This window comes from Pleurodeles waltl, chromosome 6, assembly GCF_031143425.1.
Source record: "Pleurodeles waltl isolate 20211129_DDA chromosome 6, aPleWal1.hap1.20221129, whole genome shotgun sequence".
NCBI classification, from domain to species: Eukaryota; Metazoa; Chordata; class Amphibia; order Caudata; family Salamandridae; genus Pleurodeles; species Pleurodeles waltl.
The window spans coordinates 568,407,728-568,434,770 of NC_090445.1; positions in this window are offsets into that span (position 1 = coordinate 568,407,728).

Here is a 27,043-nt window from a genome sequence, read left to right on the forward strand (position 1 = left end):
CTAGCTTACCTGTAGACTGTCTCTTAGGTAATGACCTAGAGGCCTCAGGTTGGGCTGATGTAGAGTTTTATGCCCATGCAGCCATGCTGGGCATCCCTGAGGAATTGTTCCCTCTCATTTCTACTGAAATGAAAAAGCAAAGGAGAGAAGGCCTGAAAACTCAGGATCCCTCTCCATCAACAGGTAAAAAGGGTATCACAGTATCCCCTAACCACCCTACCATTCAGGATACTATTCCTGTGGTGGGAGAAACCTCTCCTGGGGTGGCACCTGTTCCAAGGGAATCATCAGCTGGCAAAGCTGGACTCCCTGAGGTGGAAGTACCTCTCTGTGGGATAACTAACATTGGTGAGAAAAACAGCACCATTTTAGTTAACATGGAGCATCCCTCCAACCCTCCCAGAGAAACTTTAGTGCAGAAACCCTGCACTACCTCACAACACTTAGGACAGCATCCCTGCCCTAGTGTGGAGCTCATAGTACAGAATCCCTGCCCTGCTCCAACTCAAGAGAAACAGCATCCCTGTTCTCTCTTCCAGCCAGATGGACAAAGTTTTTGCCCACCTATGGCTTTTCTGAGACAGCATCCCTTTCTGGCATTTCCATCACTACAAATAGGTTCAGTGGACAATTCCCACTGCTCTAACCTAAAACTTACTGATAGAAACTCTGAAAATACATCTTCACATTGTTGCTTAGCTAAAAAACTTCAAACAGGGTGGTTTACATCCCCACAGGGAAGTAACCATATAGTGGATGATAAAGGGAGTAACCAGTCTATTGCAGAGCTACTCTCTACTTATCACCACTTAGACAATAAAGTCTCAACTGGCCAAGGTTAGCCTTATTGTCCTTCGTTTGGGGGGGGGGTTGTGTGAGAAGGTAGCCTCTTTCTAGCCTTGTTACCCCCACTTTTGGCCTGTTTGTGAGTGTATGTCAGGGTGTTTGTCACTGTTTTCACTGTCTCACTGGGATCCTGATAGCCAGGCCTCAGTGCTCATAGTGAAAACACCATGTTTTCAGTATGGTTGTTATGTGTCACTGGGATCCTGCTGGTCAGGACCCCAGTGCTCATAGGTTTGTGGCCTATATGTATGTGTCACTGGGACCCTGTCACACAGGGCCCCAGTGCTCATAGGTGTGCATGTGTATGTTCCCTGTGTGGTGCCTAACTGTCTCACTGAGGCTCTGCTAACCAGAACCTCAGTGGTTATGCTCTCTCATTACTTTCAAATTGTCACTGACAGGCTAGTGACCATTTTTACCAATTTACATGGGCTTACTGGAACACCCTTATAATTCCCTAGTATATGGTACTGAGGTACCCAGGGTATTGGGGTTCCAGGAGATCCCTATGGGCTGCAGCATTTCTTTTGCCACCCATAGGGAGCTCTGACAAATCTTACACAGGCCTGCCACTGCAGCCTGAGTGAAATAACGTCCACGTTATTTCACAGCCATTTTACACTGCACTTAAGTAACTTATAAGTCACCTATATGTCTAACCTTTACCTGGTAAAGGTTAGGTGCAAAGTTACTTAGTGTGAGGGCACCCTGGCACTAGCCAAGGTGCCCCCACATTGTTCAGAGCCAATTCACTGAACTTTGTGAGTGCGGGGACACCATTAAACGCGTGCACTACATATAGGTCACTACCTATATGTAGCTTCACCATGGTAACTCCGAATATGGCCATGTAACATGTCTATGATCATGGAATTGCCCCCTCTATGCCATTCTGGCATTGTTGGTACAATTCCATGATCCCAGTGGTCTGTAGCACAGACCCTGGTACTGCCAGACTGCCCTTCCTGGGGTTTCTCTGCAGCTGCTGCTGCTGCCAACCCCTCAGACAGGCAGCTGCCCTCCTGGGGTCCAGCCAGGCCTGGCCCAGGATGGCAGAACAAAGAACTTCCTCTGAGAGAGGGTGTGACACCCTCTCCCTTTGGAAAATGGTGTGAAGGCAGGGGAGGAGTAGCCTCCCCCAGCCTCTGGAAATGCTTTGTTGGGCACAGATGTGCCCAATTCTGCATAAGCCAGTCTACACCGGTTCAGGGACCCCTTAGCCCCTGCTCTGGCGCGAAACTGGACAAAGGAAAGGGGAGTGACCACTCCCCTGACCTGCACCTCCCCTGGGAGGTGTCCAGAGCTCCTCCAGTGTGCTCCAGACCTCTGCCATCTTGGAAACAGAGGTGCTGCTGGCACACTGGACTGCTCTGAGTGGCCAGTGCCACCAGGTGACGTCAGAGACTCCTTGTGATAGGCTCCTTCAGGTGTTAGTAGCCTTTCCTCTCTCCTAGGTAGCCAAACCCTCTTTTCTGGCTATTTAGGGTCTCTGTCTCTGGGGAAACTTTAGATAACGAATGCATGAGCTCAGCCGAGTTCCTCTGCATCTCCCTCTTCACCTTCTGATAAGGAATCGACCGCTGACCGCGCTGGAAGCCTGCAAACCTGCAACATAGTAGCAAAGACGACTACTGCAACTCTGTAACGCTGATCCTGCCGCCTTCTCGACTGTTTTCCTGCTTGTGCATGCTGTGGGGGTAGTCTGCCTCCTCTCTGCACCAGAAGCTCCGAAGAAATCTCCCGTGGGTCGACGGAATCTTCCCCCTGCAACCACAGGCACCAAAAAGCTGCATTTCCGGTCCCTTGGGTCTCCTCTCAGCACGACGAGCGAGGTCCCTCGAATCCAGTGACACCGTCCAAGTGACCCCCACAGTCCAGTGACTCTTCAGCCCAAGTTTGGTGGAGGTAAGTCCTTGCCTCACCTCGCTGGGCTGCATTGCTGGGAACCGCGACTTTGCAAGCTACTCCGGCCCCTGTGCACTTCCGGCGGAAATCCTTCGTGCACAGCCAAGCCTGGGTCCACGGCACTCTAACCTGCATTGCACGACTTTCTAAGTTGGTCTCCGGCGACGTGGGACTCCTTTGTGCAACTTCGGCGAGCACCGTTTCATGCATCCTCGTAGTGCCTGTTTCTGGCACTTCTCCGGGTGCTACCTGCTTCAGTGAGGGCTCTTTGTCTTGCTCGACGTCCCCTCTCTCTGCAGGTCTAATTTGCGACCTCCTGGTCCCTCCTGGTCCCCAGCAGCGTCCAAAAAACGCCAAACGCAGGATTTGCGTGTAGCAAGGCTTGTTGGTGTCCATCCGGCGGGAAAACACTTTTGCTCGACTCTCCAAGGCGTGGGGGATCCATCCTCCAAAGGGGAAGTCTCTAGCCCTTGTCGTTCCTGCAGTATTCACAGTTCTTCAGCCTAGTAAGAGCTTCTTTGCACCAACCGCTGGCATTTCTTGGGCATCTGCCCATCTCCGAGCTGCTTGTGACTTTTGGACTTGGTCCCCTTGTTCCACAGGTACCCTCAGTCAGGAATCCATCGTTGTTGCATTGCTGATTTGTGTTTTCCTTGCATTTTCCCTCTAACACAACTATTTTGTCCTTAGGGGAACTTTGGTGCACTTTGCACTCACTTTTCAGGGTCTTGGGGAGGGTTATTTTTCTAACTCTCACTATTTTCTGATAGTCCCAGCGACCCTCTACAAGGTCACATAGGTTTGGGGTCCATTCGTGGTTCACATTCCACTTTTGGAGTATATGGTTTGTGTTGCCCCTATCCCTATGTTTCCCCATTGCATCCTATTGTTACTATACATTGTTTGCACTGTTTTCTAAGACTATACTGCATATTTTTGCTATTGTGTATATATATCTTGTGTATATTTCCTATCCTCTCACTGAGGGTACACTCTAAGATACTTTGGCATATTGTCATAAAAATAAAGTACCTTTATTTTTAGTATAACTGTGTATTGTGTTTTCTTATGATATTGTGCATATGACACTAAGTGGTACTGTAGTAGCTTCACACGTCTCCTAGTTCAGCCTAAGCTGCTCTGCTAAGCTACCATTATCTATCAGCCTAAGCTGCTAGACACCCTATACACTAATAAGGGATAACTGGGCCTGGTGCAAGGTGCAAGTACCCCTTGGTACTCACTACAAGCCAGTCCAGCCTCCTACATCCTGCAAAAGAGCATGATTCCAGGAATCTGCACAAGATAGTTCCCCCTTATAAGGAGGGGGATGATATTAACAAGTGGTTTGCTGCACTTGAGAGGGCCTGTGTTGTACAGGATGTCCCTCAAAGGCAGTGGGCTGCTATCCTATGGCTATCATTTAGTGGAAAAGGTAGGGATAGGCTCCTTACTGTGAAAGAAAGTGATGCCAATAATTTTACAGTTCTTAAGAATGCACTCCTGGATGGTTATGGCTTAACCACTGAACAATACAGGATAAAGTTCAGAGAGACCAAAAAGGAGTCTTTACAAGACTGGGTTGATTTCATTGACCATTCAGTGAAGGCCTTGGAGGGGTGGTTACATGGCAGTAAAGTTACTGATTATGACAGCCTGTATAACTTGATCCTGAGAGAGCATATTCTTAATAATTGTGTGTCTGATTTGTTGCACCAGTACTTGGTGGACTCTGATCTGACCTCTCCCCAAGAATTGGGAAAGAAGGCAGACAAATTGATCAGAACAGGGGTGAACAGAAAAGTTCATACAGGGGGTGACAAAGAGAACAATAAGAAGAAAGATGGTGAAAAATCTCAAGATAAGCATGGGGATAAGGGTAAAACCAAAGATACCACTTCAAATCTTAAACACTCTTCAGGGGGTGGGGATAAAACAAATTCTTCCTCTTCTTCTCAACCTACACAATTTAAAAAGCCTTGGTGCTTTGTGTGTAAAAACAGAGGCCATAGGCCAGGGGATAAGTCCTGTCCAGGTAAACCCCCTGAGCCTACCACCACTAATACATCAAGCTCTAGTGCCCCTAGCAGTAGTGGTACTAGTGGTGGGACTGCTGGCAACAGTCAAGTTAAGGGTGTAGTTGGGTTCACTTATGGGTCCATAGTAGAAACTGGGGTAGTCAGTCCCAAGACAGTTTCTGTCTCACCCAGTGGCATTGGCCTTGCCACACTGGCTGCTTGTCCCCTTACAATGGATAAGTACAGGCAGACAGTTTCAATAAATGGTGTTGAGGCCTTGGCCTACAGGGACACAGGTGCCAGTATTACTTTGGTGACTGAAAACCTAGTGCACCCTGATCAACACATCATTGGACAACAGTATAAGATTATTGATGTCCATAACTCCACTAAGTTTCTTCCCTTAGCTATAATTCAGTTTAGTTGGGGTGGAGTTACTGGCCCTAAGCAGGTGGTGGTATCACCTAGCTTACCTGTAGTCTGTCTCTTAGGTAATGACCTAGAGGCCTCAGGTTGGGCTCATGTAGAGTTTTATGCCCATGCAGCCATGCTGGGCATCCCAGAGGAATTGTTTCCTCTCATTTCTACTGAAATGAAAAAGCAAAGGAGAGAAGGCCTGAAAACTCAGGATCCCTCTCCATCAACAGGTAAAAAGGGTATCACAGTTTCCCCTAACCACCCTGCCATTCAGGATACCATTCCTGTGGTGGAAGAAACCTCTCCTGGGGTGGCACCTGTTCCAAGGGAAGCATCAGCTGGCAAAGCTGTACTCCCTGAGGTGGAAGTACCTCTCTGTGGGATAACTAACATTGGTGAGAAAAAGAGCATCATTTTAGTTAACATGGAGCATCCCTCCAACCCTCCCAGAGAAACTTTAGTGCAGAAAACCTGCACTGCCTCACAACACTTAGGACAGCATCCCTGCCCTAGTGTGGAGCTCATAGGACAGCATCCCTGCCCTGCTCCAAATCAGGAGAAACAGCATCCCTGTTCTCTCTTCCAGCCATATGGACAAAGTTTTTGCCCAGCTATGGCTTTTCTGAGACAGCATCCCTGTCTGGCATTTCCATCACTACAAATAGGTTCATTGGACAATTCCCACTGCTCTAAACTAAAACTTACTGATAGAAACTCTGAAAATACATCTTCACATTGTTGCTTAGCTAAAAAACTTCAAACAGGGTGGTTTACATCCCCACAGGGAAGTAACCATATAGTGGATGATAAAGGGAGTAACCAGTCTATTGCAGAGCTACTCTCTACTTATCACCACTTAGACAATAAAGGCCCGTATTTATACTCCGTTTGCGCCGAATTAGCGTCGTTTTTTTCGACGCAGATTCGGCGCAAAACTAACGCCATATTTATACTTTGGCGTTAGACGCGTCTAGCGCCAAAGTATGGGCAAATAGCGTCATTTTTTTGCGTGAACGTCTTCCTTGCGCTAATGAGATGCAAGGAAGGCGTTCCCGTCTAAAAAAATGACGGCGACGCAAATGCGTCGTATTTATACTCCCGGGCAAAAATCACGCCCGGGAGTGGGCGGGGCAAAAAACCCCGCATTTGCGCCACTTTTTAACGCCTGCTCAGGGCAGGCGTTAAGTGTAGGAGGCTGGACTGGCCTGTAGTGAGTACCAAGGGGTACTTGCACCTTGCACCAGGCCCAGTTATCCCTTATTAGTGTATAGGGTGTCTAGCAGCTTAGGCTGATAGATAATGGTAGCTTAGCAGAGCAGCTTAGGCTGAACTAGGAGACGTGTGAAGCTACTACAGTACCACTTAGTGTCATATGCACAATATCATAAGAAAACACAATACACAGTTATACTAAAAATAAAGGTACTTTATTTTTATGACAATATGCCAAAGTATCTTAGAGTGTACCCTCAGTGAGAGGATAGGAAATATACACAAGATATATATACACAATAGCAAAAATATGCAGTATAGTCTTAGAAAACAGTGCAAACAATGTATAGTTACAATAGGATGCAATGGGGAAACATAGGGATAGGGGCAACACAAACCATATACTCCAAAAGTGGAATGTGAACCACGAATGGACCCCAAACCTATGTGACCTTGTAGAGGGTCGCTGGGACTATTAGAAAATAGTGAGAGTTAGAAAAATAACCCTCCCCAAGACCCTGAAAAGTGAGTGCAAAGTGCACTAAAGTTCCCCTAAGGACAAAAGAGTCGTGTTAGAGGAATAATGCAGGAAAGACACAAACCAGCAATGCAACAACTGTGGATTTCCAATCTAGGGTACATGTGGAACAAGGGGACCAAGTCCAAAAGTCACAAGCAAGTCGGAGATGGGCAGATGCCCAGGAAATGCCAGCTGCGGGTGCAAAGAAGCTTCGACTGGACAGAAGAAGCTGAGGTTTCTGCAGGAACGAAAAGGGCTAGACACTTCCCCTTTGGTGGACGGATCCCGCTCGCCGGGGAGAGTCGTGCAGAAGTGTTTTCCCGCCGAAAGGACGCCAACAAGCCTTGCTAGGCGCAAATCGTGCGTTCAGCGTTTTTGGACGCTGCTGGGGCCCAGGAGGGACCAGGAGGTCGCAAATTGGACCTGAAGAGAGAGGGGACGTCGAGCAAGACAAAGAGCCCTCAATGAAGCAGGTAGCACCCGGACAAGTGCCAGAAACAGGCACTACGAGGATGCGTGAAACGGTGCTCGCCGAAGTTGCACAAAGGAGTCCCACGTCGCCGGAGACCAACTTAGAAAGTCGTGCAATGCAGGTTAGAGTGCCGTGGACCCAGGCTTGGCTGTGCACAAAGGATTTCCGACGGAAGTGCACAGGGGCCGGAGTAGCTTGCAAAGTCGCGGTTCCCAGCAATGCAGCCCAGCGAGGTGAGGCAAGGACTTACCTCCACCAAACTTGGACTGAAGAGTCACTGGACTGTGGCGGTCACTTGGACAGAGTCGCTGGATTCAAGGGACCTCGCTCGTCGTGGTGAGAGGAGACCCAAGGGACTGGTAATGCAGCTTTTTGGTGCCTGCGGTTGCAGGGGGAAGATTCCGTCAACCCACGGGAGATTTCTTCGGAGCTTCTGGTGCAGAGAGGAGGCAGGCTACCCCCACAGCATGCACAAGCAGGAAAACAGTCGAGAAGGCGGCAGGATCAGCGTTACAGAGTTGCAGTAGTCGTCTTTGCTACTATGTTGCAGGTTTGCAGGCTTCCAGCGCGGTCAGCGGTCGATTCCTTATCAGAAGGTGAAGAGAGAGATGCAGAGGAACTCGGCTGAGCTCATGCATTCGTTATCTAAAGTTTCCCCAGAGACAGAGACCCTAAATAGCCAGAAAAGAGGGTTTGGCTACCTAGGAGAGAGGATAGGCTACTAACACCTGAAGGAGCCTATCAGCAGGAGTCTCTGACGTCACCTGGTGGCACTGGCCACTCAGAGCAGTCCAGTGTGCCAGCAGCACCTCTGTTTCCAAGATGGCAGAGGTCTGGAGCACACTGGAGGAGCTCTGGACACCTCCCAGGGGAGGTGCAGGTCAGGGGAGTGGTCACTCCCCTTTCTTTTGTCCAGTTTCGCGCCAGAGCAGGGGCTAAGGGGTCCCTGAACCGGTGTAGACTGGCTTATGCAGAATTGGGCACCTCTGTGCCCAACAAAGCATTTCCAGAGGCTGGGGGAGGCTACTCCTCCCCTGCCTTCACACCATTTTCCAAAGGGAGAGGGTGTCACACCCTCTCTCAGAGGAAGTTCTTTGTTCTGCCATCCTGGGCCAGGCCTGGCTGGACCCCAGGAGGGCAGATGCCTGTCTGAGGGGTTGGCAGCAGCAGCAGCTGCAGTGAAACCCCAGGAAGGGCAGTTTGGCAGTACCAGGGTCTGTGCTACAGACCACTGGGATCATGGGATTGTGCCAACTATGCCAGGATGGCATAGAGGGGGCAATTCCATGATCATAGACATGTTACATGGCCATATTCGGAGTTACCATTGTGAAGCTACATATAGGTAGTGACCCATATGTAGTGCACGCGTGTAAGGGTGTCCCCGCCCTCACAAAGTTCAGGGAATTGGCTCTGAACAATGTGGGGGCACCTTGGCTAGTGCCAGGGTGCCCTCACACTAAGTAACTTTGCACCTAACCTTTACCAGGTAAAGGTTAGACATATAGGTGACTTATAAGTTACTTAAGTGCAGTGTAAAATGGCTGTGAAATAACGTGTGCGTTATTTCACTCAGGCTGCAGTGGCAGGCCTGTGTAAGAATTGTCAGAGCTCCCTATGGGTGGCAAAAGAAATGCTGCAGCCCATAGGGATCTCCTGGAACCCCAATACCCTGGGTACCTCAGTACCATATACTAGGGAATTATAAGGGTGTTCCAGTAAGCCAATGTAAATTGGTAAAATTGGTCACTAGCCTGTTAGTGACAATTTAAAAGTAATGAGAGAGCATAACCACTGAGGTTCTGGTTAGCAGAGCCTCAGTGAGACAGTTAGGCACCACACAGGGAACACATACATGCACACCTATGAGCACTGGGGCCCTGTGTGACAGGGTCCCAGTGACACATACATATAGGCCACAACCTTATGAGCACTGGGGTCCTGACCAGCAGGATCCCAGTGACACATAACAAACATACTGAAAACATAGTGTTTTCACTATGAGCACTGAGGCCTGGCTATCAGGATCCCAGTGAGACAGTGAAAACAGTGACAAACACCCTGACATACACTCACAAACAGGCCAAAAGTGGGGGGTAACAAGGCTAGAAAGAGGCTACCTTCTCACACAACCCCCCCCCCCAAACGAAGGACAATAAGGCTAACCTTGGCCAGTTGAGACTTTATTGTCTAAGTGGTGATAAGTAGAGAGTAGCTCTGCAATAGACTGGTTACTCCCTTTATCATCCACTATATGGTTACTTCCCTGTGGGGATGTAAACCACCCTGTTTGAAGCTTTTTAGCTAAGCAACAATGTGAAGATGTATTTTCAGAGTTTCTATCAGTAAGTTTTAGTTTAGAGCAGTGGGAATTGTCCACTGAACCTATTTGTAGTGATGGAAATGCCAGACAGGGATGCTGTCTCAGAAAAGCCATAGCTGGGCAAACACTTTGTCCATCTGGCTGGAAGAGAGAACAGGGATGCTGTTTCTCTTGAGTTGGAGCAGGGCAGGGATGCTGTCCTATGAGCTCCACAGTAGGGCAGGGATGCTGTCCTAAGTGTTGTGAGGTAGTGCAGGGTTTCTGCACTAAAGTTTCTCTGGGAGGGTTGGAGGGATGCTCCATGTTAACTAAAATGGTGCTGTTTTTCTCACCAATGTTAGTTATCCCACAGAGAGGTACTTCCACCTCAGGGAGTCCAGCTTTGCCAGCTGATGATTCCCTTGGAACAGGTGCCACCCCAGGAGAGGTTTCTCCCACCACAGGAATGGTATCCTGAATGGTAGGGTGGTTAGGGGATACTGTGATACCCTTTTTACCTGTTGATGGAGAGGGTTCCTGAGTTTTCAGGCCTTCTCTCCTTTGCTTTTTCATTTCAGTAGAAATGAGAGGGAACAATTCCTCAGGGATGCCCAGCATGGCTGCATGGGCATAAAACTCTACATCAGCCCAACCTGAGGCCTCTAGGTCATTACCTAAGAGACAGTCTACAGGTAAGCTAGGTGATACCACCACCTGCTTAGGGCCAGTAACTCCACCCCAACTAAACTGAATTATAGCTAAGGGAAGAAACTTAGTGGAGTTATGGACATCAATAATTTTATACTGTTGTCCAATGATGTGTTGTTCAGGAGGCACTAGGTTTTCAGTCACCAAAGTGAAACTGGCACCTGTGTCCCTGTAGGCCAAGGCCTCAACACCATTTATTGAAACTGTCTGCCTGTACTTATCCATTGTAAGGGGACAAGCAGCCAGTGTGGCAAGGCCAATGCCACTAGGTGTGACAGAAACTGTCTTGGGACTGATGACATCAGTTTTCACTATGGACCCATAAGTGAACCCAACTACACCCTTTGCTTGACTGTTGCCAGCAGTCCCACCACTAGTACCACTACTGCTAGGGGCACTAGAGCTTGATGTATTAGTGGTGGTAGGCTCAGGGGGTTTACCTGGACAGGACTTATCCCCTGGCCTATGGCCTCTATTTTTACACACAAAGCACCAAGGCTTTTTAATGTGTGCAGGTTGGGAAGAAGAGGAAGAATTTGTTTTATCCCCACCCTCTGAAGAGTGTTTAAGATTTGAAGTGGGATCTTTGGTTTTACCCTTATCCCCATGCTTATCTTGAGATTTTTCACCATCTTTCTTCTTATTGCCATCTTTGTCACCCCCTGTATGAACTTTTCTGTTCACCCTTGTTCTGACCCATTTGTCTGCCTTCTTTCCCAATTCTTGGGGAGAGGTCAGATCAGAGTCTACCAGGTACTGGTGCAACAAATCAGACACACAATTATTAAGTATATGCTCTCTCAGGATTGTGTTATACAGGCTTTCATAATCAGTAACTTTACTGCCATGTAACCACCCCTCCAAGGCCTTCACTGAATGGTCAATGAAATCAACCCAGTCTTGTGAAGACTCCTTTTTGGTCTCTCTGAACTTTATCCTGTACTGTTCAGTGGTTAAGCCATAACCATCCAGGAGTGCATTCTTAAGAACTGTAAAATTATTGGCATCACTTTCTTTCACAGTAAGGAGTCTATCCCTACCCTTTCCACTAAATGATAGCCATAGGATAGCAGCCCACTGCCTTTGAGGGACATCCTGTACAACACAGGCCCTCTCAAGTGCAGCAAACCACTTGTTAATGTCATCCCCCTCCTTATAAGGGGGAACTATCTTGTGCAGATTCCTGGAATCATGCTCTTTTGCAGGATGACTATGGGGAATACTGCTGCTGCCACCATGGGTATCTAAACCCAACTTCTGTCTTTCCTTCTCTAATTCAAAAGACTGTCTATCCAAATCCAGCTGTTGCTTTTTAAGCTTCAGTCTGGTTTGTTCCACCCTCAACTTATTGAGTTCCCTCTCTAACATTCTGTCATCAGGGTTGGTGGGAGGGACTGTAGGAGGCTGGACTGGCTTGTAGTGAGTACCAAGGGGTACTTGCACCTTGCACCAGGCCCAGTTATCCCTTATTAGTGTATAGGGTGTCTAGCAGCTTAGGCTGATAGATAATGGTAGCTTAGCAAAGCAGCTCAGGCTGAACTAGGAGACGTGTGAAGCTACTACAGTACCACTTAGTGTCATATGCACAATATCATAAGAAAACACAATACACAGTTATACTAAAAATAAAGGTACTTTATTTTTATGACAATATGCCAAAGTATCTTAGAGTGTACCCTCAGTGAGAGGATAGGAAATATACACAAGATATATATACACAATAGCAAAAATATGCAGTATAGTCTTAGAAAACAGTGCAAACAATGTATAGTTACAATAGGATGCAATGGGGAAACATAGGGATAGGGGCAACACAAACCATATACTCCAGAAGTGGAATGCGAACCACGAATGGACCCCAAACCTATGTGACCTTGTAGAGGGTCGCTGGGACTATTGGAAAATAGTGAGAGTTAGCAAAATAACCCTCCCCAAGACCCTGAAAAGTGAGTGCAAAGTGCACTAAAGTTCCCCTAAGGACAAAATAGTCGTGTTAGAGGGAAAATGCAAGGAAAACACAAATCAGCAATGCAACAATGATGGATTCCTGACTGAGGGTACCTGTGGAACAAGGGGACCAAGTCCAAAAGTCACAAGCAGCTCGGAGATGGGCAGATGCCCAAGAAATGCCAGCGGTTGGTGCAAAGAAGCTCTTACTAGGCTGAAGAACTGTGAATACTGCAGGAACGACAAGGGCTAGAGACTTCCCCTTTGGAGGATGGATCCCCCACGCCTTGGAGAGTCGTGCAGAAGTGTTTTCCCGCCGGATGGACGCCAACAAGCCTTGCTACACGCAAATCGTGCGTTTGGCGTTTTTGGACGCTGCTGGGGCCCAGGAGGGACCAGAAGGTCGCAAATTGGACCTGAAGAGAGAGGGGACGTCGAGCAAGACAAAGAGCCCTCACTGAAGCAGGTAGCACCCGGAGAAGTGCCAGAAACAGGCACTACGAGGATGCGTGAAACAGTGCTCGCCGAAGTTGCACAAAGGAGTCCCACGTCGCCGGAGACCAACTTAGAAAGTCGTGCAATGCAGGTTAGAGTGCCGTGGACCCAGGCTTGGCTGTGCACACAGGATTTCCGCCGGAAGTGCACAGGGGCCGGAGAAGCTTGCAAAGTCGCGGTTCCCAGCAATGCAGCCCAGCGAGGTGAGGCAAGGACTTACCTCCACCAAACTTGGGCTGAAGAGTCACTGGACTGTGGGGGTCACTTGGACGGTGTCGCTGGATTCGAGGGACCTCGCTCGTCGTGCTGAGAGGAGACCCAAGGGACCGGAGATGCAGCTTTTTGGTGCCTGCGGTTGCAGGGGGGAAGATTCCGTCGACCCACGGGAGATTTCTTCGGAGCTTCTGGTGCAGAGAGGAGGCAGGCTACCCCCACAGCATGCACAAGCAGGAAAACAGTCGAGAAGGCGGCAGGATCAGCGTTACAGAGTTGCAGTAGTCGTCTTTGCTACTATGTTGCAGGTTTGCAGGCTTCCAGCGCGGTCAGCGGTCGATTCCTTATCAGAAGGTGAAGAGGGAGATGCAGAGGAACTCGGCTGAGCTCATGCATTCGTTATCTAAAGTTTCCCCAGAGACAGAGACCCTAAATAGCCAGAAAAGAGGGTTTGGCTACCTAGGAGAGAGGAAAGGCTACTAACACCTGAAGGAGCCTATCACAAGGAGTCTCTGACGTCACCTGGTGGCACTGGCCACTCAGAGCAGTCCAGTGTGCCAGCAGCACCTCTGTTTCCAAGATGGCAGAGGTCTGGAGCACACTGGAGGAGCTCTGGGCACCTCCCAGGGGAGGTGCAGGTCAGGGGAGTGGTCACTCCCCTTTCCTTTGTCCAGTTTCGCGCCAGAGCAGGGGCTAAGGGGTCCCTGAACCGGTGTAGACTGGCTTATGCAGAATTGGGCACCTCTGTGCCCAACAAAGCATTTCCAGAGGCTGGGGGAGGCTACTCCTCCCCTGCCTTCACACCATTTTCCAAAGGGAGAGGGTGTCACACCCTCTCTCAGAGGAAGTTCTTTGTTCTGTCATCCTGGGCCAGGCCTGGCTGGACCCCAGGAGGGCAGATGCCTGTCTGAGGGGTTGGCAGCAGCAGCAGCTGCAGAGAAACCCCAGGAAGGGCAGTCTGGCAGTACCAGGGTCTGTGCTACAGACCACTGGGATTATGGAATTGTACCAAAAATGCCAGGATGGCATAGAGGGGGCAATTCCATGATCATAGACATGTTACATGGCCATATTCGGAGTTACCATGGTGAAGCTACATATAGGTAGTGACCTATATGTAGTGCACGCGTGTAATGGTGTCCCCGCACTCACAAAGTTCAGTGAATTGGCTCTGAACAATGTGGGGGCACCTTGGCTAGTGCCAGGGTGCCCTCACACTAAGTAACTTTGCACCTAACCTTTACCAGGTAAAGGTTAGACATATAGGTGACTTATAAGTTACTTAAGTGCAGTGTAAAATGGCTGTGAAATAACGTGGACGTTATTTCACTCAGGCTGCAGTGGCAGGCCTGTGTAAGAATTGTTAGAGCTCCCTATGGGTGGCAAAAGAAATGCTGCAGCCCATAGGGATCTCCTGGAACCCCAATACCCTGGGTACCTCAGTACCATATACTAGGGGATTATAAGGGTGTTCCAGTAAGCCAATGTAAATTGGTAAAAATGGTCACTAGCCTGTCAGTGACAATTTGGAAAGAAATGAGAGAGCATAACCACTGAGGTTCTGATTAGCAGAGCCTCAGTGAGACAGTTAGTCACTACACAGGTAACACATACAGGCACACTTATGAGCACTGGGGCCCTGGGTTACCAGGGTCCCAGTGACACATACAACTAAAACAACATATATACAGTGAAAAATGGGGGTAACATGCCAGGCAAGATGGTACTTTCCTACACAACCCCCCCCCAAACGAAGGACAATAAGACTAGCCATTACCTGATGAGTCTTCATTGTCTAAGTGGAAATATCTGGAGAGTCCATCTGCATTGGAGTGGCTACTCCCAGGTCTATGTTCCACTGTATAGTCCATTCCCTGTAGGGATATGGACCACCTCAACAATTTAGGATTTTCACCTTTCATTTGTTTTAGCCAAAGTAGAGGTTTGTGGTCTGTCTGAACAATGAAGTGAGTGCCAAACAGGTATGGCCTCAACTTCTTCAGAGCCCAGACCACAGCAAAGGCCTCCCTCTCAATGGCAGACCAACGCTTTTCTCTAGGGGTCAACCTTCTACTAATAAAAGCAACAGGTTGATCCTGGCCCTCAGAATTAAGTTGTGATAGGACTGCCCCTACTCCTAATTCAGATGCATCAGTTTGGACATAGAATTTTTTAGAGTAACAAGGGCTTTTCAGGACAGGTGCAGAGCACATGGCCTGCTTCAGCTCCTCAAAAGCTTTCTGACAGTTTGCTGTCCATAATACCTTTTTAGGCATTTTCTTGGATGTGAGGTCATTAAGAGGGGCTGCAATGGAGCCATAGTTCTTAATGAACCTCCTGTAATACCCAGTGAGGCCTAGGAAGGCTCTCACCTGAGTCTGAGTGGTAGGGGGAACCCAATCAATAATAGTTTGGATTTTCCCCTGAAGTGGTGCAATCTGTTCCCCACCAACAAGGTGTCCCAGATAAACCACCTTACCCTGCCCTATCTGGCACTTTGAAGCCTTGATAGTGAGGCCTGCCTTTTGCAGGGCCTCCAAAACTTTCCAAAGGTGGACCAGGTGATCATCCCAGCTGGAGCTAAAGACAGCTATATCATCCAAATATGCTGCGCTGAAAGCTTCCAGCCCTTGCAGGACTGTGTTCACCAACCTCTGAAAAGTGGCAGGTGCATTTTTCAAACCAAAAGGCATTACAGTAAACTGGTAATGTCCTCCAATGGTAGAAAATGCAGTCTTAGGCTTAGCATCTTCTGACATTTTGATCTGCCAATACCCTGCAGTCAAATCAAAAGTGCTTAGATACTTGGCAGATGCCAGTGTATCTATTAGCTCATCTGCCCTGGGTATAGGGTGAGCATCTGTTTTGGTTACCAAGTTGAGACCTCTATAGTCTACACAAAACCTCATTTCCTTCTTTCCATCTTTAGAATTGGGTTTTGGTACCAGTACCACAGGAGAAGCCCATGGACTGTCAGAGTGCTCAACCACTCCTAGTTCCAACATCTTCTGAACTTCTTGCTTTATGCAGTCCCTGACATGGTCAGGCTGCCTATAGATCTTACTTTTGACAGGTAAAACTGTCTCCAGTATCTATAGTGTGCTCACACCAAGAAGTGGTGCCTGGCACAATGGAGAAGAGTTCTGAAAATTGTCCTAGGAGATTTATGCAATTATCTTTCTGCTCAGCAGTAAGACAATCAGCCAAAACTACCCCTTCCACAAGAGCATCTTGTTCTGTGGAAGAGAAGAGATCAGGTAGAGGATCACTGTCTTCTTCCTGTCCCTCATCTGTTGCCATGAGCAGGGTGAGATCAGCCCTGTCATAGTAGGGTTTCAGGCGGTTGACATGGAGCACCCTAAGGGGACTCCTGGCAGTGCCTAAGTCAACCAAGTAGGTGACTTCACCCTTCTTTTCAACAATTGTGTGTGGACCACTCCATTTATCTTGGAGTGCTCTTGGGGCCACAGGCTCCAAGACCCACACTTTCTGCCCTGGTTGGTACTGAACCAAAACAGCCTTCTGATCATGCCATTGCTTCTGGAGCTCTTGGCTGGCCTGAAGGTTTTTACTGGCCTTTTTCATGTACTCAGCCATCCTTGATCTGAGGCCAAGTACATAATCCACAATATCCTGCTTAGGAGCTTTTAAAGGTTGTTCCCAACCCTCCTTTACAAGTGTGAGTGGACCCCTAACAGGGTGTCCAAAAAGAAGTTCAAAGGGGCTGAAGCCCACTCCTTTCTGGGGTACCTCCCTGTAGGCAAAAAGGAGGCATGGTAGAAGGATATCCCATCTCCTGCGGAGTTTTTCAGGGAGTCCCATAATCATGCCTTTGAGAGTTTTATTAAATCTCTCCACCAGTCCATTTGTTTGTGGATGATAGGGTGGTGTGAACTTGTAAGTTACACCACACTCCTTCCACATGGCCTTTAAGTATGCAGACATGAAATTGCTTCCTCTGTCTGATACTACTTCCTTTGGGAAGCCCACCCTGGAAAATATTCCCAGGAGGGCCTTTGCCACTGCAGGAGCTGTAGTGGTCCTTAAAGGAATAGCTTCAGGATATCTTGTGGCATGGTCCACTACCACCAAGATAAACCTATTGCCTGAAGCAGTAGGAGGGTCAAGGGGGCCAACTATGTCAACCCCTACCCTTTCAAAGGGAACCCCAACCACAGGCAGTGGGATAAGGGGTGCCTTTGGAGTGCCACCTGTCTTGCCACTGGCTTGACAGGTTTCACAGGACTTACAAAATTCTTTTGTGTCCTCAGACATCCTAGGCCAATGAAACAGTGGTACCAATCTGTCCCAAGTTTTCATTTGACCCAGGTGCCCAGCTAAGGGAATGTCATGTGCCAGTGTTAGGAGGAACTTTCTGTACTCCTGAGGAATCACTAATCTCCTGGCAGCTCCAGGTTTAGGATCCCTTTGCTCAGTGTACAAGAGGTTGTCCTCCCAGTAAACTCTGTGTGAGTCACTGACATCCCCATTAGCCTGTTTGACAGCTTGCTGTCTGAGACCCTCTAATGTGGGACAGGTTTGCTGTGCCACACTCAGCTCCTCTCTGGCAGGCCCCCCTTCACCCAAAAGCTCAGCAGTGTCTGCTTCCAGCTCCTCTGGTGTAGGTTCTGCACAGGGAGGGAATTCTTCTTCCTCAGAAGTAGAATCCACTGTAGAGGGAGGGATAGTAGGAAGTGGTTTGCTTCTACTAGCCCTAGCTTTAGGGAGCACTTGGTCCATTGTTCCAGGATCCAAGCTTCCCTGTCCTTTTTGCTTTTTGGCCTGAGCCCTTGTCAAAGCAAAAATATGCCCTGGGATGCCCAGCATTGCTGCATGGGCCTCCAACTCCACATCTGACCAAGCTGATGTCTCCAAATCGTTCCCTAATAGACAGTCTACAGGTAAATCTGAAGCTACCACAACTTTCTTTGGACCAGATACCCCCCCCCAGTTGAGATTTACAACAGCCATGGGGTGGCTTTGTGTTATGTTGTGAGCATCGGTTACTTGGTACTGGTGTCCAAGTATGTGTTGTTCAGGGTGCACCAGTTTCTCAATCACCATTGTGACACTGGCACCTGTGTCCCTGTAGGCCTGGACCTCAACACCATTTATTAGGGTTAGTTGCTTGTACTTCTCCAACTTATGGGGGCAAGCAACCAAAGTGGCTAAGTCAATAGCCCCTTCAGAGACTAAAGTAGCCTCTGTGGTCTCCCTAATCAGACCAACCCCAACTAAATTACCAAAAGTGAACCCAGCTACTCCCTTGGATTGGCTATTAGTAGGTTTGCTCCCACCACCACTGCTATTAGTAGGGACACTAGGTGTAGCAGTAGGGGTTGTAGTGGTAGGAGCTGTGGTGCCTTTCTTTGGACAACTGGGATCTGTTGTCCAATGGCCTTTTATCTTACATAAATAGCACCATGGTTTCTTTTCCTTGTTCTGATTAAAGGAGGATTTGGGCCCACCACCCCCACCAGAGTGTTTTTGTGGGCCTGATGAAGACTCATTTTTAGATTTGTCCCCACCCTTGTCAGAAGACTTACCATCCTTCTTTTTGTTGCCATCTTTGTCACCCCCTGTATGAACTTTTCTGTTCACTCTTGTTCTGACCCATTTGTCTGCCTTCTTTCCCAATTCTTGGGGAGAGGTCAGATCAGAGTCCACCAAGTACTGGTGCAACAAATCAGACACACAATTATTAAGAATATGCTCTCTCAGGATCAAGTTATACAGGCTGTCATAATCAGTAACTTTACTGCCATGTAACCACCCCTCCAAGGCCTTCACTGCCTGGTCAATGAAATCAACCCAGTCTTGTGAAGACTCCTTTTTGGTATCTCTGAACTTTATCCTGTACTGTTCAGTGGTTAAGCCATAACCATCCAGGAGTGCATTTTTAAGAACTTGGAAATTGTTAGCATCATTTTCTTTTACAGTAAGGAGCCTATCCCTACCTTTTCCAGTAAATGATAGCCATAGGATAGCAGCCCACTGCTTTTGAGGGACATCCTGTACAGCACAGGCCCTCTCAAGTGCAGCAAACCACTTGTTAATGTCATCCCCCTCCTTGTAAGGGGGAACTATCTTATGCAGATTCCTGGAATCATGCTCTTTTGCAGGATGACTATGGGGAATACTGCTGCTGCCACCATGGGTATCTAAACCCATCTTCTGTCTTTCCCTCTCTATTTCTAAAGACTGTCTATCCAAATCCAGCTGTTGCTTCTTGAGCTTCAGTCTGGTTTGTTCCACTCTCAATCTATTGAGCTCCCTTTCTAACAATCTGTCATCAGGGTGGGTGGGAGGGACATTTCTAGATACAGAGGTATGATGGGAATGAACAGAAGGAGACCTGTCCCTTACAGAGGGCACCCTAACAGCTTGGCTACCAGCATAATGTGAGAGCACATCATCAGTATGATGTGATTCAACCTCTGTACCAACTATGCTAGACTGTCTAGTAATGGGCAGGCTGAGAAGTTTCTTTCCTGAACCTTTTCCTGGGGGAGTCCCTGGATCAGATTGAGAACCATTAGCTACTTTTTCTACAGATTGGGCACTTATGGCCTTATCCTGTACTCTAAGCATATTGATTAACAGTTCTAAAGAAGGATTCTTCCCTACACTCAAACCTCTCTCAATGCAGAGACTCCTTGCTCCTTTCCAGCTAAGGTGATCATATGCAAGTTTGGACAGTTCAACTTTTTGGCCTGTGCCAGACATTTTTAGAGAGAGTTAAAGTGATAGACAAAGAGAAAAAAGTTTTCAGAACTTTTTGGAAAGACAGAAAAAAAAAACTTTTTAAACTTTTAAGAACTTTTTGAAAGTTTAGAAGTACTTTTCAGCACTTAGAAAAGAGTGAAAAGAGGAAATGCAAAACTTTTTGGCTATGTGTATATACACTGACCTTGTTTTGTATATTTTTCTCTTATGAAAAGTACAATGACAAGAGTGGTAAGTAGTCTCAAAGCACTTATCCCACCACTGCACAACCAATGTAGGAGGCTGGACTGGCTTGTAGTGAGTACCAAGGGGTACTTGCACCTTGCACCAGGCCCAGTTATCCCTTATTAGTGTATAGGGTGTCTAGCAGCTTAGGCTGATAGATAATGGTAGCTTAGCAAAGCAGCTCAGGCTGAACTAGGAGACGTGTGAAGCTACTACAGTACCACTTAGTGTCATATGCACAATATCATAAGAAAACACAATACACAGTTATACTAAAAATAAAGGTACTTTATTTTTATGACAATATGCCAAAGTATCTTAGAGTGTACCCTCAGTGAGAGGATAGGAAATATACACAAGATATATATACACAATAGCAAAAATATGCAGTATAGTCTTAGAAAACAGTGCAAACAATGTATAGTTACAATAGGATGCAATGGGGAAACATAGGGATAGGGGCAACACAAACCATATACTCCAGAAGTGGAATGCGAACCACGAATGGACCCCAAACCTATGTGACCTTGTAGAGGGTCGCTGGGACTATTGGAAAATAGTGAGAGTTAGCAAAATAACCCTCCCCAAGACCCTGAAAAGTGAGTGCAAAGTGCACTAAAGTTCCCCTAAGGACAAAATAGTCGTGTTAGAGGGAAAATGCAAGGAAAACACAAATCAGCAATGCAACAATGATGGATTCCTGACTGAGGGTACCTGTGGAACAAGGGGACCAAGTCCAAAAGTCACAAGCAGCTCGGAGATGGGCAGATGCCCAAGAAATGCCAGCGGTTGGTGCAAAGAAGCTCTTACTAGGCTGAAGAACTGTGAATACTGCAGGAACGACAAGGGCTAGAGACTTCCCCTTTGGAGGATGGATCCCCCACGCCTTGGAGAGTCGTGCAGAAGTGTTTTCCCGCCGGATGGACGCCAACAAGCCTTGCTACACGCAAATCGTGCGTTTGGCGTTTTTGGACGCTGCTGGGGCCCAGGAGGGACCAGAAGGTCGCAAATTGGACCTGCAGAGAGAGGGGACGTCGAGCAAGACAAAGAGCCCTCACTGAAGCAGGTAGCACCCGGAGAAGTGCCAGAAACAGGCACTACGAGGATGCGTGAAACGGTGCTCGCCGAAGTTGCACAAAGGAGTCCCACGTCGCCGGAGACCAACTTAGAAAGTCGTGCAATGCAGGTTAGAGTGCCGTGGACCCAGGCTTGGCTGTGCACACAGGATTTCCGCCGGAAGTGCACAGGGGCCGGAGAAGCTTGCAAAGTCGCGGTTCCCAGCAATGCAGCCCAGCGAGGTGAGGCAAGGACTTACCTCCACCAAACTTGGGCTGAAGAGTCACTGGACTGTGGGGGTCACTTGGACGGTGTCGCTGGATTCGAGGGACCTCGCTCGTCGTGCTGAGAGGAGACCCAAGGGACCGGAGATGCAGCTTTTTGGTGCCTGCGGTTGCAGGGGGGAAGATTCCGTCGACCCACGGGAGATTTCTTCGGAGCTTCTGGTGCAGAGAGGAGGCAGGCTACCCCCACAGCATGCACAAGCAGGAAAACAGTCGAGAAGGCGGCAGGATCAGCGTTACAGAGTTGCAGTAGTCGTCTTTGCTACTATGTTGCAGGTTTGCAGGCTTCCAGCGCGGTCAGCGGTCGATTCCTTATCAGAAGGTGAAGAGGGAGATGCAGAGGAACTCGGCTGAGCTCATGCATTCGTTATCTAAAGTTTCCCCAGAGACAGAGACCCTAAATAGCCAGAAAAGAGGGTTTGGCTACCTAGGAGAGAGGAAAGGCTACTAACACCTGAAGGAGCCTATCACAAGGAGTCTCTGACGTCACCTGGTGGCACTGGCCACTCAGAGCAGTCCAGTGTGCCAGCAGCACCTCTGTTTCCAAGATGGCAGAGGTCTGGAGCACACTGGAGGAGCTCTGGGCACCTCCCAGGGGAGGTGCAGGTCAGGGGAGTGGTCACTCCCCTTTCCTTTGTCCAGTTTCGCGCCAGAGCAGGGGCTAAGGGGTCCCTGAACCGGTGTAGACTGGCTTATGCAGAATTGGGCACCTCTGTGCCCAACAAAGCATTTCCAGAGGCTGGGGGAGGCTACTCCTCCCCTGCCTTCACACCATTTTCCAAAGGGAGAGGGTGTCACACCCTCTCTCAGAGGAAGTTCTTTGTTCTGTCATCCTGGGCCAGGCCTGGCTGGACCCCAGGAGGGCAGATGCCTGTCTGAGGGGTTGGCAGCAGCAGCAGCTGCAGAGAAACCCCAGGAAGGGCAGTCTGGCAGTACCAGGGTCTGTGCTACAGACCACTGGGATTATGGAATTGTACCAAAAATGCCAGGATGGCATAGAGGGGGCAATTCCATGATCATAGACATGTTACATGGCCATATTCGGAGTTACCATGGTGAAGCTACATATAGGTAGTGACCTATATGTAGTGCACGCGTGTAATGGTGTCCCCGCACTCACAAAGTTCAGTGAATTGGCTCTGAACAATGTGGGGGCACCTTGGCTAGTGCCAGGGTGCCCTCACACTAAGTAACTTTGCACCTAACCTTTACCAGGTAAAGGTTAGACATATAGGTGACTTATAAGTTACTTAAGTGCAGTGTAAAATGGCTGTGAAATAACGTGGACGTTATTTCACTCAGGCTGCAGTGGCAGGCCTGTGTAAGAATTGTTAGAGCTCCCTATGGGTGGCAAAAGAAATGCTGCAGCCCATAGGGATCTCCTGGAACCCCAATACCCTGGGTACCTCAGTACCATATACTAGGGGATTATAAGGGTGTTCCAGTAAGCCAATGTAAATTGGTAAAAATGGTCACTAGCCTGTCAGTGACAATTTGGAAAGAAATGAGAGAGCATAACCACTGAGGTTCTGATTAGCAGAGCCTCAGTGAGACAGTTAGTCACTACACAGGTAACACATACAGGCACACTTATGAGCACTGGGGCCCTGGGTTACCAGGGTCCCAGTGACACATACAACTAAAACAACATATATACAGTGAAAAATGGGGGTAACATGCCAGGCAAGATGGTACTTTCCTACAGGGACATTTCTAGAAACAGAGCTATGATGGGAATGAACAGAAGGAGACCTGTCCCTTACAGAAGCCAACTTAACAGCTTGGTTTACAGAAACATTACTACCAGTATGGTGAGAATAAATGCTTTTGCTATGATGTGAGACAACACTATTTATTTGGTGTGGCTCATCATCATTACCATCTATGCTAGATTGTCTAGTAATGGGCAGGCTAGGAAGTTTCTTCCCTGAATCTTTTCCTGGGGGAGTCCCTGAATCAGATTGAGAACTATTAGGTACTTTTTCAACAGATGAGGCACCTATGGCCTTATCCTGTTCTCTAAGCATGTTAAGTAATAGTTCCAAGGCAGGATTCTTCCCTACACTCAAAAATCTCTCTATACAGAGACTCCTTGCTCTTTTCCAGCTAAGGTTGTCATATGCAAGTTTGGACAGATCAACACTTTGGCCTGTGCCAGACATTTTTTTAGAGAGAGTTAAAGTGATAGAAAAAGAGAAAAAAGTTTTCAGAACTTTTTGGAAAGACAGAAAAAAACTTTTTTTTAACTTTTAAGAACTTTTTGAAAGTTTAGGAGTACTTTTCAGCACTTAGAAAAGAGTGAAAAGAGGAAATGCAAAACTTTTTGGCTATGTGTATATACACTGACCTTGTTTTGTATATTTTTCTCTTATGAAAAGTACAATGACAAGAGTGGTAAGCAGTCTCAAGCACTTATCCCACCGCTGCACAACCAATGTAGGAGGCTGGACTGGCTTGTAGTGAGTACCAAGGGGTACTTGCACCTTGCACCAGTCCTAGTTATCCCTTATTAGTGTATAGGGTGTCTAGCAGCTTAGGCTGATAGATAATGGTAGCTTAGCAGAGCAGCTTAGGCTGAACTAGGAGACGTGTGAAGATACTACAGAACCACTTAGTGTCATATGCACAATATCATAAGAAAACACAATACACAGTTATACTAAAAATAAAGGTACTTTATTTTTATGACAATATGCCAAAGTATCTTAGAGTGTACCCCCAGTGAGAGGATAGGAAATATACACAAGATATATATACACAATAGCAAAAATATGCAGTATAGTCTTAGAAAACTGTGCAAACAATGTATAGTTACAATAGGATGCAATGGGGAAACATAGGGATAGGGGCAACACAAACCATATACTCCAAAAGTGGAATGTGAACCACGAATGGACCCCAAACCTATGTGACCTTGTAGAGGGTCGCTGGGACTATTAGAAAATAGTGAGAGTTAGAAAAATAACCCTCCCCAAGACCCTGAAAAGTGAGTGCAAAGTGCACTAAAGTTCCCCTAAGGACAAAAGAGTCGTGTTAGAGGAATAATGCAGGAAAGACACAAACCAGCAATGCAACAACTGTGGATTTCCAATCTAGGGTACCTGTGGAACAAGGGGACCAAGTCCAAAAGTCACAAGCAAGTCGGAGATGGGCAGATGCCCAGGAAATGCCAGCTGCGGGTGCAAAGAAGCTTCGACTGGACAGAAGAAGCTGAGGTTTCTGCAGGAACGAAAAGGGCTAGAGACTTCCCCTTTGGTGGACGGATCCCGCTTGCCGTGGAGAGTCGTGCAGAAGTATTTTCCCGCCGAAAGGACGCCAACAAGCCTTGCTAGGCGCAAATAGTGCGTTACCCCCACTTTTGGCCTGTTTGTGAGTGTGTGTCAGGGTATTTTCACTGTCTCACTGGGATCCTGCTAGCCAGGGCCCAGTGCTCATAGTGAAACCCCTATGTTTTCAGTATGTTTGTTATGTGTCACTGGGACCCTGCTAGTCAGGACCCCAGTGCTCATAAGTTTGTGACCTATAGGTCCACCAAAGGGGAAGTCTCTAGCCCTTTTCGTTCCTGCAGAAACCTCAGCTTCTTCTGTCCAGTAGAAGCTTCTTTGCACCCACAGCTGGCATTTCCTGGGCATCTGCCCATCTCCGACTTGCTTGTGACTTTTGGACTTGGTCCCCTTGTTCCACAGGTACCCAAGATTGGAAATCCATCGTTGTTGCATTGTTGGTTTGTGTCTTTCCTGCATTATTCCTCTAACACGACTTATTTGTCCTTAGGGGAACTTTAGTGCACTTTGCACTCACTTTTCAGGGTCTTGGGGAGGGTTATTTTTCTAACTCTCACTATTTTCTAATAGTCCCAGCGACCCTCTACAAGGTCACATAGGTTTGGGGTCCATTCGTGGTTCGCATTCCACTTTTGGAGTATATGGTTTGTGTTGCCCCTATCCCTATGTGTCCCCATTGCATCCTATTGTAACTATACATTGTTTGCACTGTTTTCTAAGACTATACTGCATATTTTTGCTATTGTGTATATATATCTTGTGTATATTTCCTATCCTCTCACTGAGGGTACACTCTAAGATACTTTGGCATATTGTCATAAAAATAAAGTACCTTTATTTTTAGTATAACTGTGTATTGTGTTTTCTTATGATATTGTGCATATGACACTAAGTGGTACTGTAGTAGCTTCACACGTCTCCTAGTTCAGCCTAAGCTGCTCTGCTAAGCTACCATTATCTATCAGCCTAAGCTGCTAGACACCCTATACACTAATAAGGGATAACTGGGCCTGGTGCAAGGTGCAAGTACCCCTTGGTACTCACTACAAGCCAGTCCAGCCTCCTACAGGGACCCAGTGACACATAGACTAAAACAATACAAATACAGTGAAATATGGGGGTAACATGCCAGGCAAGATGGTATTTTCCTACAGGAACCCACCCCTGGACAGCCACAGGGTGAAGCCAGGCATCCAAGTGCTGTGAGGGCTGTTGTGGAGATTAAGCAAGCCCAAGACCTGCTGAGTTGGGAATTGAACCCTGGTCCCAGGACAGATCGCTGCATCAGGGTCTGCTGCTCTAACCATTGCGCCACACTTATCCACTTTTACATGTACTTCTGCTATTTGATGAAAATCTTGGGTAGAATCCTTCCTAGGCATTTCCTCTCCCTCAATTTCAGTGCCTTTGCTCCTTTTTTCAATAAATCTTTTGCATTTTTTCATATTTTTTCAAATTCTTTGCTGGTCTTTCGCTTTGCAGTGCCTCTGAGTGTCTTGGAAGATGTGAGACCAGATGTTTCCATGGTCTGTCCATTTTTGGGAAGGTAAGCTTAGAGTCTAACTATGCCACCAAATTCACTAAACTGTAAAGAGGAATAATAAGAGACAACTCAATAACCTGGGAGTCCTCTGCAGAATACACATAGTTTCGATTCCAATATGTCTGAAACACAAATGATGCTGCTATTAGGGTATAAATATACCTATTTGCCCTTCCCTGGCTTATCACTCGTCCGGTACAAGCTTTCTGTATTGCAACTGCTATAATATGGCAAAGGAACACATCATTCCCTGGAACATAAAAAAAAAGCTTGAACTGGGGAAATTATAAATATAAAGTGATTGTATACTATATGCCTGCCGTATCAATTATTGGACACTACAATGCAAACGAAAGACTTACACATTAATCCTTGGCCCCTCTAACCAATGACCATGCAGCAGATATATGGCTAGGTTATCCCACTAAATAGACCTCATATAGAAGAAACAAATATTGCAAGTTGTTATGTTCCACAAAATAAAGACGCATTCTGGCTACAAAAACATACAAACCCTCCTTTAATGTTCAGTGTTATTAAATAGAAAAATAAATTTAAGCAGAAGCTCATAACAGATATCTCTGCCTAGAGTGGTCAGGGTGTCCTTGGGCATGCCGAAGTTAGCAGGGTAGGCTGTCCCGAAAAGTAGATGCCAATGGATGAGTGACATCAGCTTGGGGAACGGTGGGCTGGGGGCCGCAGGGAGGCTACTGCTACTAGTGAGGCACCAGGACAGAGAACTGCAACACTGGCCTCCTGCTCCTGCAGTGAATGGCACATATTAGGCTTTTAAGTTTCCAAGGAGCTTGAGGTGAAGTGGTTTCGGGAGGTAAACCTATAGAAAGCTACAAAGATTAAACATTTCTGGAC